Below are 16,683 nucleotides of genomic sequence, written 5' to 3'. Positions count from 1 at the left end.
TGTCAGGTTCCATCTGATGTTTCTGTAACAGGATTGTACGTCCTCTCTCTATTGGGGTTTATACTATTGTTAGCACTGGTGCAGTTGCAGCACTGTTGGAAAAACAGTACAAAATTTCTATTACAAATGTACTTCAAGAGGAAGAAAAAGTGAGAATTCTGAGAGAATGGGAGGGTAAAAAAAATCAGTTGATGCTAGAGTAAATTTAGATTCTAAAAGTTTACTAGAGGTTTGTCGACAGATACAGATGGTGGAGACCATTAACAACCTGCTTCAGTAAAGGTTGAGCAAAGACTGAGTCATCACAAAGCAGGTCATAGGAAGCTGAAATACTGTAGCTACTATATGAACTTTGTAAGAGGCTACCTAGAACTTAAAGTGCAAATAAATAGAGAGAGACAAGAAAAGGATATGTATGTCTGACATGGCACCAGTAGTTCCAGAATGTGTCTGTATGCACGAAAATAAAAAAAGAAAAGGGATTTTTGGATCATGTTCCTCTTTGAAATCTTGGTTTCACCACTGAACTGTGCGTGCATCAAGACATGCATTCTTCTAAGACACTTGCTCTTAATGGCACTGGGATCCAAGAATTTGGAATCTGTTGAGTTAGTTTTATAAAAGATGAATACTTTGATTCAAATGATGGGAATATTTTGGTTATTCTACAATGTGTAGATTCTGTACCAACAGGAAAAAGATCAGAGGAATATTTTTACATTTTTACTCTCCTATTGGTATAGAGAAAGTGTAAACTTGATTGCAATATTTCTAAAATTACAGATAATTAACCTTTATGACAGACTTTCCAAAGATAAGATGCTACTACCACACATGCTTCAAATCATAAAGGTACCTTGAACAAATGTCCCTTTGATTTAAAGACAGCATTGAAGTATAAACACTACCAATATACCTATATTTCTGATAGTACAGATATTGTGAACATGTGTTTAAACTCTCTGTTGTAAAGATACTAATTAACCAAGTAACTGAAAGGTATTTAATTGGCTTGGCTAAAGTGTTTGGTTCTACAAATATGTACAGATGCAAATAATGTATTCTTAATACAAAATGAACTCGTGATTTGCTTATACTACATTATTTTCCAAATAAGGAAATTTTCTTTTAAGGAACCATGGAATGGAAAGGAACAAAAAGGGGTGACAGGTTAAAACTTGTTAAAAAAAAAAGGGGGGGGAGGGGGAAGTTCAAAACTAGATCAATCTCAAACTATTTCTGATTGGATGCTGTAAAACAATACAGAACCATCATCCGGTTGTCAGTATCTCGTTCAAAGGCTACTATGTTGGGGTAGGGCCCACAGAGTTGTCTGTTTATATGTCTTCTGTATGGCGCCAGTGTACCAGGCCCTTTATATTTACTGAATATGGGTTTCCTTTTGAATTTTTTCTTAAAAGCTATATTCTTACCGTCATTTAATCCCCAGCCCAGTATCAAGCATTTGTTGTTTAGAAAAACATTCACTAACAGTTCGGTTAGGAGCAGTGAGTTTTGGAGGAATGATTTAACTTCCTTTAAAGAAAAATGTGTAAATTACTACTAAAAAAGGTAATCAATGGCCAAATGAGAAACAAATGAAGACTAACATATATAAGCAATATACCAGAAATTTCAATATAGAGACAAAGTGGATGAAGTAATATCTTTTATTGGATTAACTTCTGTTGGTGAAAAAGACAATTTTCAATTTACCCAGAGCTCTTCTTCAAGTCCAAGACCTATTTATGTCTTTCACCAACAGATGTTGGTCCAATAGAAGATATTATTTCATCCACTGTGTCTCGCTAATATCCTGGGACCAATGCAGCTAACAAAAATTTCCATGTATTTGAAAAGCATTTTAAAGTAAGTTTAATAGATAGAGGACAAACAAAAGAATACATTATCCATTGTTATTGATAGCACATAGTGTAGTAGCCCCAGGAGCTACAGCGTAATTTCTTAAATGCGGATATTGCTTGATGGCTTTAAAATATTAAACTCATTAAGAGCAACTTTGGAGCTACTCCAGCATATTATCTAAGCTCAGGATCCTTGCTTCTTGGGATGGCTGTTAGAATTTCTGTGAATTCAGCATGTTTAGTCAATGGGCAAAAGAAGAAAAGAATTTCTTTTCTGCTCTTTATTGATGCCTTCTGACCGTTAGTGACATCATCTAACTCCAGAGCAAGCCTCACCTGGGAGAAAGACTGAAGTTGACAAGTCTAAGGAGGGTAGTAAAAACAGGAAGTAAGGGTGATCTTTGAAGACCCGCTGGGGAAAAAAAGCTTGGTTTTTTCCTTTTCACTGTTATGAAACTAGGGATGTATATTCATTTGGTAAGAATAGACTGAAAAAATGGTTTATGTTACAGTTTGATATTTTGTTCATCTCCTGAGGAAATGTAAAGGAGACTATTAGTAAAAGCTGAAGAATTCAACTAGCAAAGATACACAAAAAACACTGAGTCTGTTTTGTAAACTGGATAAATTCCAAGAAATCTGAGTCTTAATTTCAGAACTAACACTATAAATACTGTACTTAACTGATACAGAGGCTCTTATGTGTTACAAAAATATACATATACATTCAATGAACAAATTACTATAGTTATTTATAGATATGCTTGGAAAATAAAATCTGACATTTGAGAGCAATTAGGACTACACTGATTAGAGCTGCATTTCTCAAACAAGCTCAGCACCCCTCTCCAGAAAAATGAAACCAATCATGTCCTCTAGTACTTCACCATGTGTTGTTAAAGGCCTACTCATCTTAATTTATACATGTCCAGTACCCAATCAGTTAGCCCTTCATACTCCATAACAGGTGGATGAAACTCCATGCCTTGGGGAAATGCTGGATGGCAAAATCATTGTCTCCCTCAACACTCACTATTGTATTAAGCAGCTAGGCTCATAGTGCAGTCTTGCTCTCATTAGGAAGAGTATCTAAAGAGCTGATTCATTACCTGACAAACTCTCTCAAGTCTGAAAACCTTATTATTTATGCAGATTTAACATACTTCTGTTAAGAAACTTGTGTGTGAAAACACACACAAATTTAAAACACACACAAATTTAAAACTCTGCCTCGGTTTATTTACAATTTTTTACATAAAATAAGGAAAAAATGGTGAAACACTGGAGATGATACTGAGTTTCGTCTCAGCTCTCGGCTTCATTTGAATACAAAACTCAAAGGGTGAAAACCCATGTTAACAGAAACTTGAAGAATTCGTATGAAAACTCGTGAAAAAAATACGGTATTTCATGCAGCTCTAGTGTCGGATGTTCTTGTCAAATACCTCAGGTTACCAGTAAAAACCAAATGACAAAAGAAAAAAAAGCAGATCAAGAGTCTTGATTTCACAGAACAAAACAAATTGCAATCAGTGAAGTCCAAATAAGCAGAAAAAAACTTCTATAGCAACTTCAACAAAAAAGATTTCCAAGCGCTTTCACATGTTTATTATCCAACACACATCTGCAAATTTATCAACTCAGTTTTACAGATGTGGAAGCAGCAGTTCAGAGGTGTGAAGTGACATGCCCAAGGAAACAATGATTCAGTGACAGAACCAAGACTATCTGACTTTTAGTCCTGACCAACAGTTCCCAGCCCGTGGCATGTGGATTACTTGCTGGTGTCATCAATAGATGACAGGTCCAGTGATAATCCTCTTTTCTGGCTGCTTCTAAAGATTTCAAGGCTCTTCATTACAAAGCAAAGCCTGTACAAGCACATTTATCAACAGTCTGAAAAGAGAAGTGGATAATTTTCAAACAATACAACAAAATTTGTAGATATCACAAAATTTAAATTAGTCGAGGTGAAAGACTATTGAAAGGAACAATTGTGGAACCAGGCAAAACTTGATGATGATTATCCAGCACAATGAAAGAGGAAATTCATTGAAGACATGTGCAAGTTAATACACACTGGCAAGAAAGCTCTGAACTCCTATATACATTGATTTCTAAATTAACTTGTAAACATAAGTGCAGAGGACTGGACTAACTAGATGACCTCATGAGGTCCCTTCCAGTCCTATGGTTCTATAATTCAGAAAGAGATCAAGGTATCACTATGGTCAACCCAACATTTTCTAAATGGCAAACTGGGGGGAGGGGGGAGAATACACAAAGAAAAAGTTAAGATGTATAAAAATATGACCAAAGCTATTGATAAAAATAACTATTTTATATTGATTTAAAAAAATGGTCATTATATAAGGATGGTATGCCCTGATGTTGAACGCTGTGTAAAGTTCTTGTCACCCCACCTCAAAACTGATACAGCAAAAACAGTAAGAGAGCACTAGAAATGAAAATTATTAGAAGCATGAGGGAATTCCATATGTAGAGATATTGAAAAAGATCAGGACTATTTAGTTTAGAGGGTAGACTTATAAAGAGGGATATTTTTATTATATGCAAATTATAATGGAGGTAAATCAAGAAGTCCTATTTACCTTTTCTCATATTACAAGAACATTTTTGTGGATAATGGACTCCATCCTGCAAGGTGCTGGGCACCCAACCCTGATTCAATGAACACTTTAAAATATTTAACTTTATGCAATGCATAGTCACATTGCTAGGGCCCTACCAAATTTATGGTCCATTTTAGTAAATTTCATTGTCATAGGATTTGAAAAATTGATCAATTTCATGATTTAGGATGTTTTCCTCTGAAATTTCAGTGTTGTAACTGTGGGGGTCCCAACCCAAAATGGGGCTGTTGGGGGGCGGTGGGGCTGACAAACTTCTTGTAGAAGAATGGCAGGATTGCCATCCTCACTTCTGTGCTACCTTCAGTGAAATTGGTAGGGAACTACTCATTGCCATCAAGGGGATTACTCATGTGCTTAAAGTTAAGCATGTGCTAAAGCACACAGATGAACTGTGATTGGAGTGCTCAGCACTTTGACGAAGCCCAATAGAATTACAGTGAACGGGGTAAAAATGTGTAACTAATATAAATGCTTATGGCTCCAGGTTATAACTCAACTATTTACAGCCTAGGATTAGGAAGAAGCTTCCCTACTATCAGGAAATTATGGGGGCTTTATATCTTTCTGTGAAGTATATAGTACTAGTTATTTTTAAAGGGTTGGACTGGCCTGATTCAATATGGCAATTTCTATGTTCCCATATTCTTAATATGCAATTATAATGAATTACTGTAGGGGCCACAGAGATGTGCAATTACAAGTGGAAGCACAGGTTTTTCATAAGACAATCTCTATAAGTCTACACTATTAGTAAGTTTGAGAATTTCTGCAATAAACAATGTCCCAAACGAGGGTGGATACAGCTGTACTGGGTACAATATGTTCTCTAATAAAATGGACAGCTTACCAAAATAATTAATTGGGAATCAAGATACTGAGAAGATGAATGATGATTATTTAGGATAAATATCCAAGTAAGATTATAGACAATACAGTATATATTTTTTTGTTTTGCATTTTCCAATTACAATTAAGGAACCTTTTGTCCTTCAGGTACTAATTCTTGAGGTAACAAAGATATCTTTAAGGGATAAATAAGTAAATAAAACAAATAATGTGCTAAAACAAAAATCATGTGAGAGAATCAAATTCAGAGCTTTTATGAGCTCTGCTCAAATCTTGAGATTTAGGTTTTAAGTGAAAGAGTTGAGATGTGAACATCTAACAACATAATTCACATGACTGGAACATTAAAACCACTGGAAACACTTATTAAGGAAAAACAGAGAGGACAAGTCAGGTATGGGGGTGGGACTCTACATCAAAGAATTATTGACAATTCAGAAAGACAGAACCTGGAATGCATATAAATAAATGTAATAACTGACTAAATCACAGGGTGGTAGAAGTCTGCTATAGATCACCAAATCATATGAGGGACCAGGATGAACAGTCCCTTAAACTTTCATCTATAACGTGAAGAAACAAAAATTGTGTTATCATGGGGGAATTTCATGAAAAGATGCTTCTTTGGTTCAACATCCCAGTTAAGAGAGGAGGTGAAAACATCAATAAAAAAGAGGCTAAGAAGTATCAGTAAACAATGTATGGCTAATAGGGTTAAGGACAATAAGAAGGAATTCTTTAAATATATTGGGGAAAATGTAATACTAGTAATGGTATAGGCCCAGTACTAGATAAGAGGGTAAAAATGTCAGTGATGATAACAAAAGACAGAATTGTTCAATAAATATTAATATTATGTATTTGGAAAGAAATAGAATTATATATTCATATCCTACAGTGATAATGAAGTATTTTCTAGTTCATCAGTAACTATGAAAGGATGTTAAATGGCAACTGCTATAGTGAAGCATTTTTAAATCTGCAGGCCCCCATAACTTTCACCCACAAATATTAAAAAAATTCACTGAGTCCTCTGAGCCATGCATGTTGATTTTTAACAAATCCTCGAACACTGGGGAAGTTCCAGAGGACTGGGGAAAAGTTAATTTCATGCCAATATTTAAAAATGGTAAACAGGATGACCTGAGTAACTATAGGGACTATACAGGGAACTACAGGCAGGTCAGCCTCACCTCAATCCCTGGAAAAATCATGGAACAGGTCCTCAAGGAATCCATTTTAAGGCACTTAGAAGAGAGGAAGGTGATCAGAAACAGTCAACATGGATTCACCAAAGGGAAGTCATGCCTGACCAATCTGATTGCTTTCTATGAAGAAGTGACTGGCTTTATGGATGTGGGGAAAGTGGTGGACGTGATATACCTCGACTTTAGCAAAGCTTTTGATATGGTCTCTCACAGTATTCTTATCAGCAAGTTAAAGAAGTATGGGTTGGATGAATGGACTATAAAATGGATAGAGAACTGGCTAGAGCATAGGGCTCAATGAGTAGTGATCAATGGCTCCATGTCTAGCTGGCAGCCGGTCACAAGCGGAGTGCCCCAGGGGTCGGTCCTGGGGCCGGTTTTGTTCAACGTTTTCATTAATGATCTGGAGGATGGGGTAGATTGCACCCTCAGCAAGTTTTCAGATGACACTAAGGTAGGGGGAGTGGTAAATACCCTGGAAGATAGGGATAGGATACAGAAGGACCTAAACAAACTGGAGGATTGGGCCAAAAGAAATCTGATGAGGTTCAACAAGGACAAGTGTAGAGTCCACCACTTAGGACGGAAGAATCCCATGCACAGTTACAGACTGGGGACCGATGAGCTAGGCAGCAGTTCTGCAGAAAAGAACCTGGGGGTAACAGTGGATAAGAACCTGGATATGAGTCAGCAGTGTGCCCTGGTTGCCAAGAATGCTAATAGCATATTGGGCTGCATTAGTAGGAGCACTGCCAGCAGATCGCGGGAAGTGATTATTCCCCTCTATTCGGCATTGGTGAGGCTGCATTTGGAGTAGTGTGTACAAGTTTTGGGCCCCCCACTACAAAAAGGATGTGGACAAGTTGGAGAGAGTCCAGCGGAGGGCAACCAAAATGATTAGGGGGTTGGAGCACAAGACTTATGAGGAGAGGCTGAGGGAACTACGCTTGTTTAGTCTGTAGAAGAGAAGATTGAGGGGGGATTTGATAGCAGCCTTTAACTACCTGAAAGGGGGTTCCAGGGAGGATGGAGCTAAGCTGTTCTCAGTGGTGACAGATGACAGAACAAGGAGCAACGGTCTCAAGTTGCAGTGGGGGAGGTCTAGGTTGGATATTAGGAAAAAGTTTTTCACTAGGAGGGTGGTGAAGCACTGGAATGGGTTACCTAGGGAGGGGTGGAATCTCCATCTTTGGAGGTTTTTAAGCTGTGGCTTGACAAAGCCCTGGCTGGGATGATTTAGCTGAGGTTAGTCCTACTTTGAGCAGGGGGTTTGACTAGATGACCTCCTGAGGTCTCTTCCAACTCTATGATTCTATGATAGTATGTTAACCTGACAAAGATTCCAGGCAGAATCATGGAACAGCTGATATGGGACGCAATCAGTGAAGATTTAAAGGATGATAACATAATTAAAGCCCATTAATACAGTTCTATGGAAAATAGGCCTTGTCAGATAATCCTGATTTTTCTGATGACATCACAAGTTTGGTTGATAAAGGTAACTGCTGACATATTAGACTTCTTTAAGGTGTCTGAATAAGTCCTACATGACATTCTGATAAAAAAAAATTAGCACTAGACAAAAACCTTTATAGCCCATAGTGAATGGATTAAAAACTAATTAAGTGATAGATCACAAACAGTAACTGTAAATTAGGAATAGTTATTTAATGTGGGAGTTTCCACTAGGTTCCCGCTATTCAATTTCTTTATCAATCATCTGGAAGAAAATATAAAATAACTGGTAAAATTTGCAGATAACAAAAATTAGTGGAGAGGTAAGTTATGATGGGGACAGGTCAGTTGTACAGGCTGACGTAAGGTGAGCTCATTTTAACAATATACATTTGAATTTAGCAACATGCAAGATTATACATCTATGAACAAAGAATGCAGGTCACAGTCACAGGATGGGGAACTGTTATCCTGGAATGCAGTGACACAAATGGGACAAAGTCCATCCAGAAATAAGGCACAATTTTTTTTCTCTTAAAAAGTGAGGGTAACTAGCCATTGGAAAAAACTTACCTACGGATGTCATGGATTCTCCATCACTTGACATCTTTTAAAGCAAGACTAGGTATCTTTCTAGAATCTAAAGTTATGCTATCGCTCAAACAGAGTTATGAGCTTGATATGGAGATTACTGAGCGAATTTTCTTGGCCCGTGTATTGCTTCAGTACTGCAATATATCTGATACAAAAATCTCTAGAGCAACTACAGCCACCCTACAGTACTCGCATCCTGTTTTACAAAACAACTGCGAACAGGAAACCTCAGTTCTACTTTTGAGACAACGAATTTCTTTGTAGCTCCATTAGAGCACAGAAATGAAGTTTGTTTTGTGCCATTCTAGTGGTTTAACAGTCTTCAACTGATATGAAATTGGAAGAGCAGTAAACAAATGAGCAAAAGTAGTTCTGTTCAGCTGATTGAAAAAGGGGAGTTTACTTTAATGCAGACCATACCCTTCTGCACTCTACAATTAAAAGTATACATATATATTATATATATATGCAGCACTATTCTAAAAAGTACTCTCTCCCTCCTTGTTCCCTGCCAAGCACACTCAGTACAATACAACTTACGTTACTGAACTTTATATATGATTCAGTTCATTCACTTTGTCCACAAAGTTTCACTGTGCGACAGATTTTTGCACTGCAATGTGTAACTTCATCGTATAAATTGTCAGCAGTGGAACTGGAGGTTTTCACAACTGAGCACTTAGGGCTTTTGATACCCAGAAACACCTGGGCTGCGTTTTGTGTTTTTTGGCAGGACTCAGCAAGCAGTGAAAGTTTCTATACTTAAGAGAAGATGTATCTCCCATTTTCCTTCCTCTTTTGGGCAGGGGTGGAGGTGACTTCATTTAAGGAGTGAATTGGGGGGTTGAATTTCTTGTTTTGCACCCAGCACCATCAACATCAGCTAGCTCCGCATAGTATCTCACTCCAATATCTGCCATTATTTTAACAGCAATAAATTAGTATATTAACTAGATGTTTCTTCTAAAATGATCAGCAGCATAGTACTTAATGTTGAATTGCTATACGCGACTACAATCCCGGTTGAGCTCCATCCCCTCTGCTCCCCCAGTGGATTCTCAATAGGCCACTGTAATAGACCCAAACTTTGGATCCCAAGCTCTCTTAAGGCTGGCTGGGTCTGCCCAGAATCCAGCTTTTCAAGCTCTGGGCTTCTAGGCACATTCTTGGGATATAGATCCTTTACTCAACATCCTTTCCTGAGTTACGGGACTCCACAGTTAAATTGCCTAGGTTCTGAAACTAGTGCTAGCTCACCCCAATAAAAATTGCATGCTCCCCAGAGTTCCACTTAAGCTAAGGACTCTCTGGATTACTGCAGAGTATATGACAAATCAAGCGGACATAGACTTTGCAAAAGAATTTCTAAACCAATCACACTTTACTCACAGACAAAACACAAACGATTTACAACATATCTACAGAAAACAACAAAACTCCTAAACACAAAACCATTTCTCCAGTGTCCTCAGTGCTCCATGAGTCCTCCAGGTTCTGATCAGTCCTCTCAAGGTCCCAAGACATTTCCTTCTCCTCCTGTCTTAGTCTCTTCTCTGAATGGCCATTGAGACGACCTCCGTTTTTATAAAGTTTCAACCTCTTCTGTCATGTGACAGAGACCTCAGTGGCTGCAAGTCCCTTGTCAGGTGATCAGTTGTTTGATTAAAGCCCACTTACAGTCCAGACTAATTCAACTGGATTCCCTGGGCAGCAGCCAGCTTGTTGTTCTGGGATGCTGCCATCTGGATGCAAGACCATCCAAGTTCACAACTCCTGATTGTTCGCCATTGTTAGATCTTTATTAGTGGGACTGCTGACATCTCCTGGATAGCTCAGCTCAATATGGAGATTAAAAAGCAAAGGGAAGGCTCAGTACAGGTTACAATACAAATGGAGTTTGCAGACTGACAGACACATACCATCACATCTATGAATAGAAAAGATGAGACTTCTATGAACTGCTCAGTAAACATAGAACATTAACTGCATTGCTAAAAGAGATCAAAAACATTCTACAGTTTAACCATGTATTTTGTCCATTACATGGTTATATTATATCTTAAAGTGTTTTCTCATTACAATGCCACAAAGTTCAAACAGTGAGAGGACAAACATCCAGCAGATTACTGCTTCCAGTACTTATTTATGGACTATGTTTATCTACCATATTTAAGATTTCTGTTTATAAAACCTGAATTTAGAAATGTCTAAACTATTTTATCTCTATTTTTTTCTTTTTGTTTTTACTTCAAATGTGATTATAGTCAGAAAACCTACGATGTAAAAATAGCACTGTTACTCAACAGATCTGGTTCTGTGTGTATTTTATAGATCTATCTGCCGACTTTAGTGACAAAAATTACTACTGCTAATAGCACAGAGATAATCCAGCTGGGGGAGAGTGAGATAACTTCTATTTGAGCTTGGACATCATCATCTACATGAAGCATGAGTGGATGGGGTGGAATTGTGACATGCCATTGTTTAAAATGCCAGTGTATGCACACAAAATCCAGTTCCATATTTCATTTACATCTGCTATCTCCAACAATCTTAATGTGTGGCTGAAATCAGCACCCTGATGAAAAATAGCTGTCTGAAGCTGAACACAGGCAAGACAAGAGGCAAATTTAGGATCTGTCTAGATGAAAAAAAGTGCTTAGTGTAAATGAGATTCAGACTATAGATGGTAAAGGGAATTTTTTTTTTCTAATCAGATTAGCCAACTATTTTAAAAAGCATCTTTTTCATCATCTATACAGACCCTTTGTAGGAAAAGGGAAACACTTAAGCTACCACCATGTCATCCTTTATTCAAAGAGTCTAATCTGGATCCCCTGTTTGTCCATAACCCTAGGGTCCTTTTGGACTCCTCATTGCTGCTGGAGTCTCTAACAGTTCAGGCTTCACAGGGCGCACCCTATCCTATCAGCTGATGACCTGTAAGAGAGAGCCATACTTTTGTGATTATTGTCTTTAGGAATGAGTACAAACAACATTAGAAGAGATTCAATTATCCCAGATCACAATACCCTTCACTTCAACATCAGTTAATGAAAGAATATCTTTACACTACACTAGCTCCGGACTCAGAACCGGGAAAGTTTAAAGTCACAGTCTTAACTTTCAAGGTCCTCTATGAAATTGGCCTTCAATATCTCAGTGTGTGCTCACTGATGACAACGATTTCCTGATATCTACATTCCTCTGGAATTATGAAAGTGTTCAGCCTCATGGATGAAGCTAATGAGAGTAGAGGAAAAGGCAGGACAAGACTTTGGAAGACATCAAAGAAGATAAGAATAACCACTAATCTTGCTACCTTCAAAAATAAATATTAAAGACTTTTTTAAGTGACCAATTACCTGAGATTATAGGAAGGAAAAAGCAGAACTTGGGCCATTTGGGGATATTTAATTTATTTATTTTAAACATTTTGGGATACTACAGTAATACTACAACAACAATTATTTATTGATCTTGGATTTTCTTAAACAAAATTTGTACTGCAGAATCTTAATTGCTGTTGATGAAGCGCAAAGCAGAAAGAACACAGTTTAACTTCCATTTCCAGGTTGTCTACACAACACTGATAGGAAAAAAAAAACCTTCTCAAATTGGATCTGGAAATCACTGCGACAATGGAACTTCGCACTACCATTTTTTAGAGTCAACTTTAAAATATTTCAGAGCCCCAGAGAAGGCTGTCATGACCCCCTCACTTTAGGTACTAAGCCCCCTTCATTAAATCTCACCCCAGAGAACTTCATAGCCAGGACATGTCTGCAGAACCCTCCACACTCTGGAGCCTACGAAATTGCGCAACAAATCCCAAATGATTTTGCAAGATAGTGTAGTAGCCTAAGGGGAAAAAAAATTGAGTTACAACTTTCCATTAAACACATGCAATAGTATTGTATTGTTCTGTGTGAAGTTATCTGTGTCAAATGATGTGACCTTCAAATATGCTTACCTCCCCAGAGTCAGATTTAATTTTTATGTCATTAGTGATACCGCTGTGACACAAAATTTCCTGTATGGGGCCATCTCAAGATGATAATGCTTAATCAATGTGACACCCTTTAAAATATATAACACTAAGATCTGCCTTTCCTATTTACTCAATAAGCACTCAGCTTTTTTGGAAAATGAAGATTCTTCAATAACACTATCTCATAAAAATAAAAAAGGATATTACTATTTCTAATTTGGAATTTTTCACATCTGTTATACTGCAAAGAATCTCTTCTTTCCCCCTCTCATACCTGTTTATGTTTAAATTGAATTACAAAGTGCAAATAGTTTGTATTCTACAGAAACCACTTGGTATTCCATAAATGCAGGTTTTAAGTGTACTGACACTAGGTAACCTGTCTTAGGACCTGTTTATGCTAGGAAAATATTTTGCAGTTGTAAAGTTGTCATGGACAATTCACATTAAACAGCCCTGGAGGCTGAAATGAGGTTGAAGAGAGTTTGGTGATGAGTATAATCAAGGAGAAAAAGTTTAAGAAGATCTGGCAGAGAAAGGTATACAGAAGTTACTTACGGTAACTGGAGGTTCTTCAAGATGTATGGTCCCTATCTGTATTCCAGACGCAGGTACAAATGTGCGCCATGCACCAGAGTCCAGAAATTCTCAAAGGCATAAAAGGCAGTGTGGGTCAAAGTCTCTCCAGTTCCTCTTCTTACCGCAATTCAACTGGCTCCAAAGCAGAGGGGAAGGAGGATAGGTAATGGAATACAGAGAAGGATGACCCACCTCAAAGAACCTCCAGTTAAAAGAAGTAACATCCATTTCTTCTTCAAGTGATGATCCCCATATATATTCCATATGTGAGTGACTGGCAAGCAGTGTTAAGACTGGGGGAGGGTGAGACGGCGGTGGAAACAGAGATGCTTGTAGTACTGCCATTCCTACAGCTGTATCTGCAGTCACTACATGGACTAGATCATAGTGTAACATGACCGTGTGGACAGAACTCCAAGTTGCTGCCCTGCAAACATCTTGCAGTGGAACATCCAATACGTATGTTGTGGAGGCAGCTTGTGCTCACGTGGACTTAACTGCAATACCCTGAGGTGGGGGAATTTTTGCTATTTCAAAGCATACTAAGATGCATCCTGAAATCCACTTAGAAATCCTATGGGAAGATATGGCTTTGCTTACGTGGTCTTTCTGCTTTGGCAATAAAAAGTCTCTGAAATTTTCTAGTGGGTTTGGTTTTTGGCAGGTAGAACATCAGGGTATGCCTGACGTTGAGGATGTGAAGTGTCCTGTCTTCGGAAGAAGTATGGAGTTTTGGGAAAAATAAAGTGTTCGAGTGCTTGCTCATGTCTATTCCAATTAGGTGACTCGCAAGCATCCCCAAGGCAGCAGGGTTGGAGTTCAATAAGACACAGTTCTGCAGAACTGCTCTACCAACTGTTCCATCATCTCTGGCTTGGTGAATGATAGTGTAGTGTGCTGCGAAGATGTGGATGGATGACCACATTGCTGCCCTACAGATGTCCTGAATCAGGACTTGAGCTAAGAAAGCTACTGAGGCAGCCTGGGCCCTTCTGGAGCATGCTGTCAACACCGGGGCAGGCGCATTTGGCAGGTCATAAGAGGCCTTGATGCATGACGTGATCCATGATGAGATCCTTTGGGAGGAGACTAAGAGGCCCTTCATTCTATCTATCTGCCACTGCTAGAAAAAGTTGAGATGTCTTCCTAAATGGTTTAGTTTTTTCGATATAGAAAGCTAACGCCCTCCTAATGTCCAGGGAATGAAGCCTGTTCACGGCCGCTAACATGTGATTTGGGGTTAAAAAAAAAAAAAAAAAAACAGAAGAAAAATGTTCTGGTTTGACTGGAACTGTGAAACTACCTTCGGGAAGAAGACTGGGTGCCATAGCAGTCAAACCTTGTCCTTGAAGAAGATGGTATAAGGAGGCGCCGATGTCAGGGTTTGAGTTCTGAAATTCTCCTGGCCAATGTAATGACCACTACGAAGGCTACCTTTCACAAAAGGTACAGGAGGCAGCATGTTGCCAATGGTTCAAACGGTAGTTTCATCAGTGCTGACAGCACCAAGTTAAGGTCCCATTGAGGAACTGGCTGGAGTGTTTGAGGGAACAACCTGTCGAGGCCCTAGAGAAAGCGACCTACTCTGTGGCCAGCCACCCATGGGTGAAAAGGTGAAATTGCAGTTAGGGGCACCTTTACTGAAGATACCAAAAGACCCTGATGCAGTCCAAGAAGTATAGATGACATCTCCAGAGGAGTACCTTTCTGCATGGACCAGATAGAGAACCTGTACCATTTTGCTAGGCAGGCAGCCTTAGTGGAGGGTTTTCTACTCTCCAGGAGGATCTCTTTGACCTGCTCTGAACATTCCATCTCTGAGTTCAGCCATGGAGCTCCCACACTGTAAGGTGTAGGGATTGCAAGTTTGGATGTCAAAAGCAGCTGTGATCCTGAGTAATCAGGTCTGGCACTAATGGAAGACCGATAGGGCCTCCACTGATAGCTCGAGAAGTGTGGTATACCAATGTTGGCGCGGCTATGCTGGGGCTACAAAGATCATTGCTGACTTGTCCTTCCTGACCTTTAGAAGGACCTTGTGCACCAGAGATATCAGGGAAAGGCATAGAACAGATGCCTCCCCTTCCATGTGATGAGGAAAGCATCTGCAGTTGACCCCAGGCTGTGGTTCTGGAAAAAGAAGAACTATGTTCACTTCCTGTTGGACTCTGTCGCAAATAGATCTATCTGGGGAATCCCCCATCTTCGGAAGATGTCGTTCACCATATCTGAGCAGAGAGACCACTTGTGGGGAGATATCAACCTGCTGAGGTAGTCTGCGAGCATGTTCTGGGAACCTGGTAGGTAAGAGGCTTCTCTGTGTACCACATGACCTATGAAAAAGTGCCAAAGGTCGAGGGCTTCATGACATAGGAAAGAAGAGTTAGCACCACCCTGTCTGTTTATCTAGAACATCACTGTCATGTTGTCTGTTCTTACCACAATGCATTTGCCTTTCAAGTGGGCCCTTGACAGGCAAGTCGCACTGTTCTTAACTCTCTCACATTGATGGGGGTAGACAGATCTTCCTGCGACCACAGCCCTGGGGTCTGTAGGGGCTTAGATGAGTCTCCCCAGCCCATGTCCGAGGCGTTAGTCACTAGGGTGAGGGTGGGAGATGGCCCTGAAAATGGGACTCCTGCACATACCACTGGTTGGTCTAGCCACCAATGTAGTGTGTCAATACTGATGCCGGGATTGATATGATCTTGTCCATGCAATCCTGGGATGGTTGGTAAACTGATGTCAACCATGCCTGTAAAGATCTGAGGTGCAGTCTGGCATCCTGAACCATCTGAGTACAAGCCACCAAGTGGCTCAGGCAGTTTCTGACTGTGATCATGGAGTGTTGTTTCCACTCTTCTATGATGGAGAGAATGGTCTGGAATCGTGATTCTGGAAGTAAAGCCCTGGCTTGGTCTAGGACTGCTTGTATAAATTCTATCCTTTGTGTGGGAATCAGGACTGACTTTTGTGTATTGATCAGGAGGCCTAGTCTGGCAAACATCAGCTTTATGAACTTTTATGTCCAATTTTATTTGTTGTCTGCAGCGACCCTTGATCAACCAATCGTCCAAGTATAGGGAGACCTGAATCCTCCTCTTCCTGAGGAATGCCGTCACCATTGCCATGCATTTTGTGAAGACTCTGAGAGCCACCGAAAGACCGAACAGTAGCACTGCAAACTGGTAGTAGGATCTGTTGATCACAAAGCAAAGGAATCTCCTGTGTCTTGGGATGATCGACACATGGAAATATGCGTCTTTCAGGTCAAGGGCAGTATACCAATCTCCTGGATCCAGAGAGGGGATGATCGATGCTAGGGAGACCATTTGGAACCTCTTCTTCATGTATCTGTTGAGGTTTCTCAGGTGTAGGATCAGTCTGAAACCACCCTTGGTTTTTGGAATTAGGAAACACTGGGAACAGAAGCCCCTTTCCTTTAGCTCCAAAGGAAACCCTTCCACTATTCCCACCTTTAGGACTGCTGC

The 16,683-nt window shown here is 39.5% G+C and overlaps 1 protein-coding gene across 5 annotated transcripts in view; it reads right to left on the bottom strand.

The window, feature by feature from the left end:
* NCK2 (NCK adaptor protein 2) overlaps window positions 1-16,683 on the bottom strand; it is a 134,888-nt gene that overhangs the window by 48,813 nt on the left and 69,392 nt on the right. The window contains exon 3 of one of the 5 annotated variants that reach the window (XM_067563604.1): window positions 12,378-12,483. The exons of the other annotated variants lie outside the window; for them this stretch is intronic. The gene's annotated coding sequence lies outside the window, so the exon portion shown is untranslated. The remainder of the gene's footprint in view (window positions 1-12,377; window positions 12,484-16,683) is intronic. 5 annotated transcript variants of the gene reach the window in all.

The sequence above is a fragment of the Emydura macquarii genome, unplaced genomic scaffold, assembly GCF_026122565.2.
Source record: "Emydura macquarii macquarii isolate MOO-44397 ecotype Brisbane River unplaced genomic scaffold, CSIRO-AGI_Emac_v2 contig_2531, whole genome shotgun sequence".
Lineage (NCBI taxonomy): Eukaryota > Metazoa > Chordata > Testudines > Chelidae > Emydura > Emydura macquarii.
Note: the sequence above shows the minus strand (reverse complement) of the source record. Positions and strands in the feature narration are given on the sequence as shown.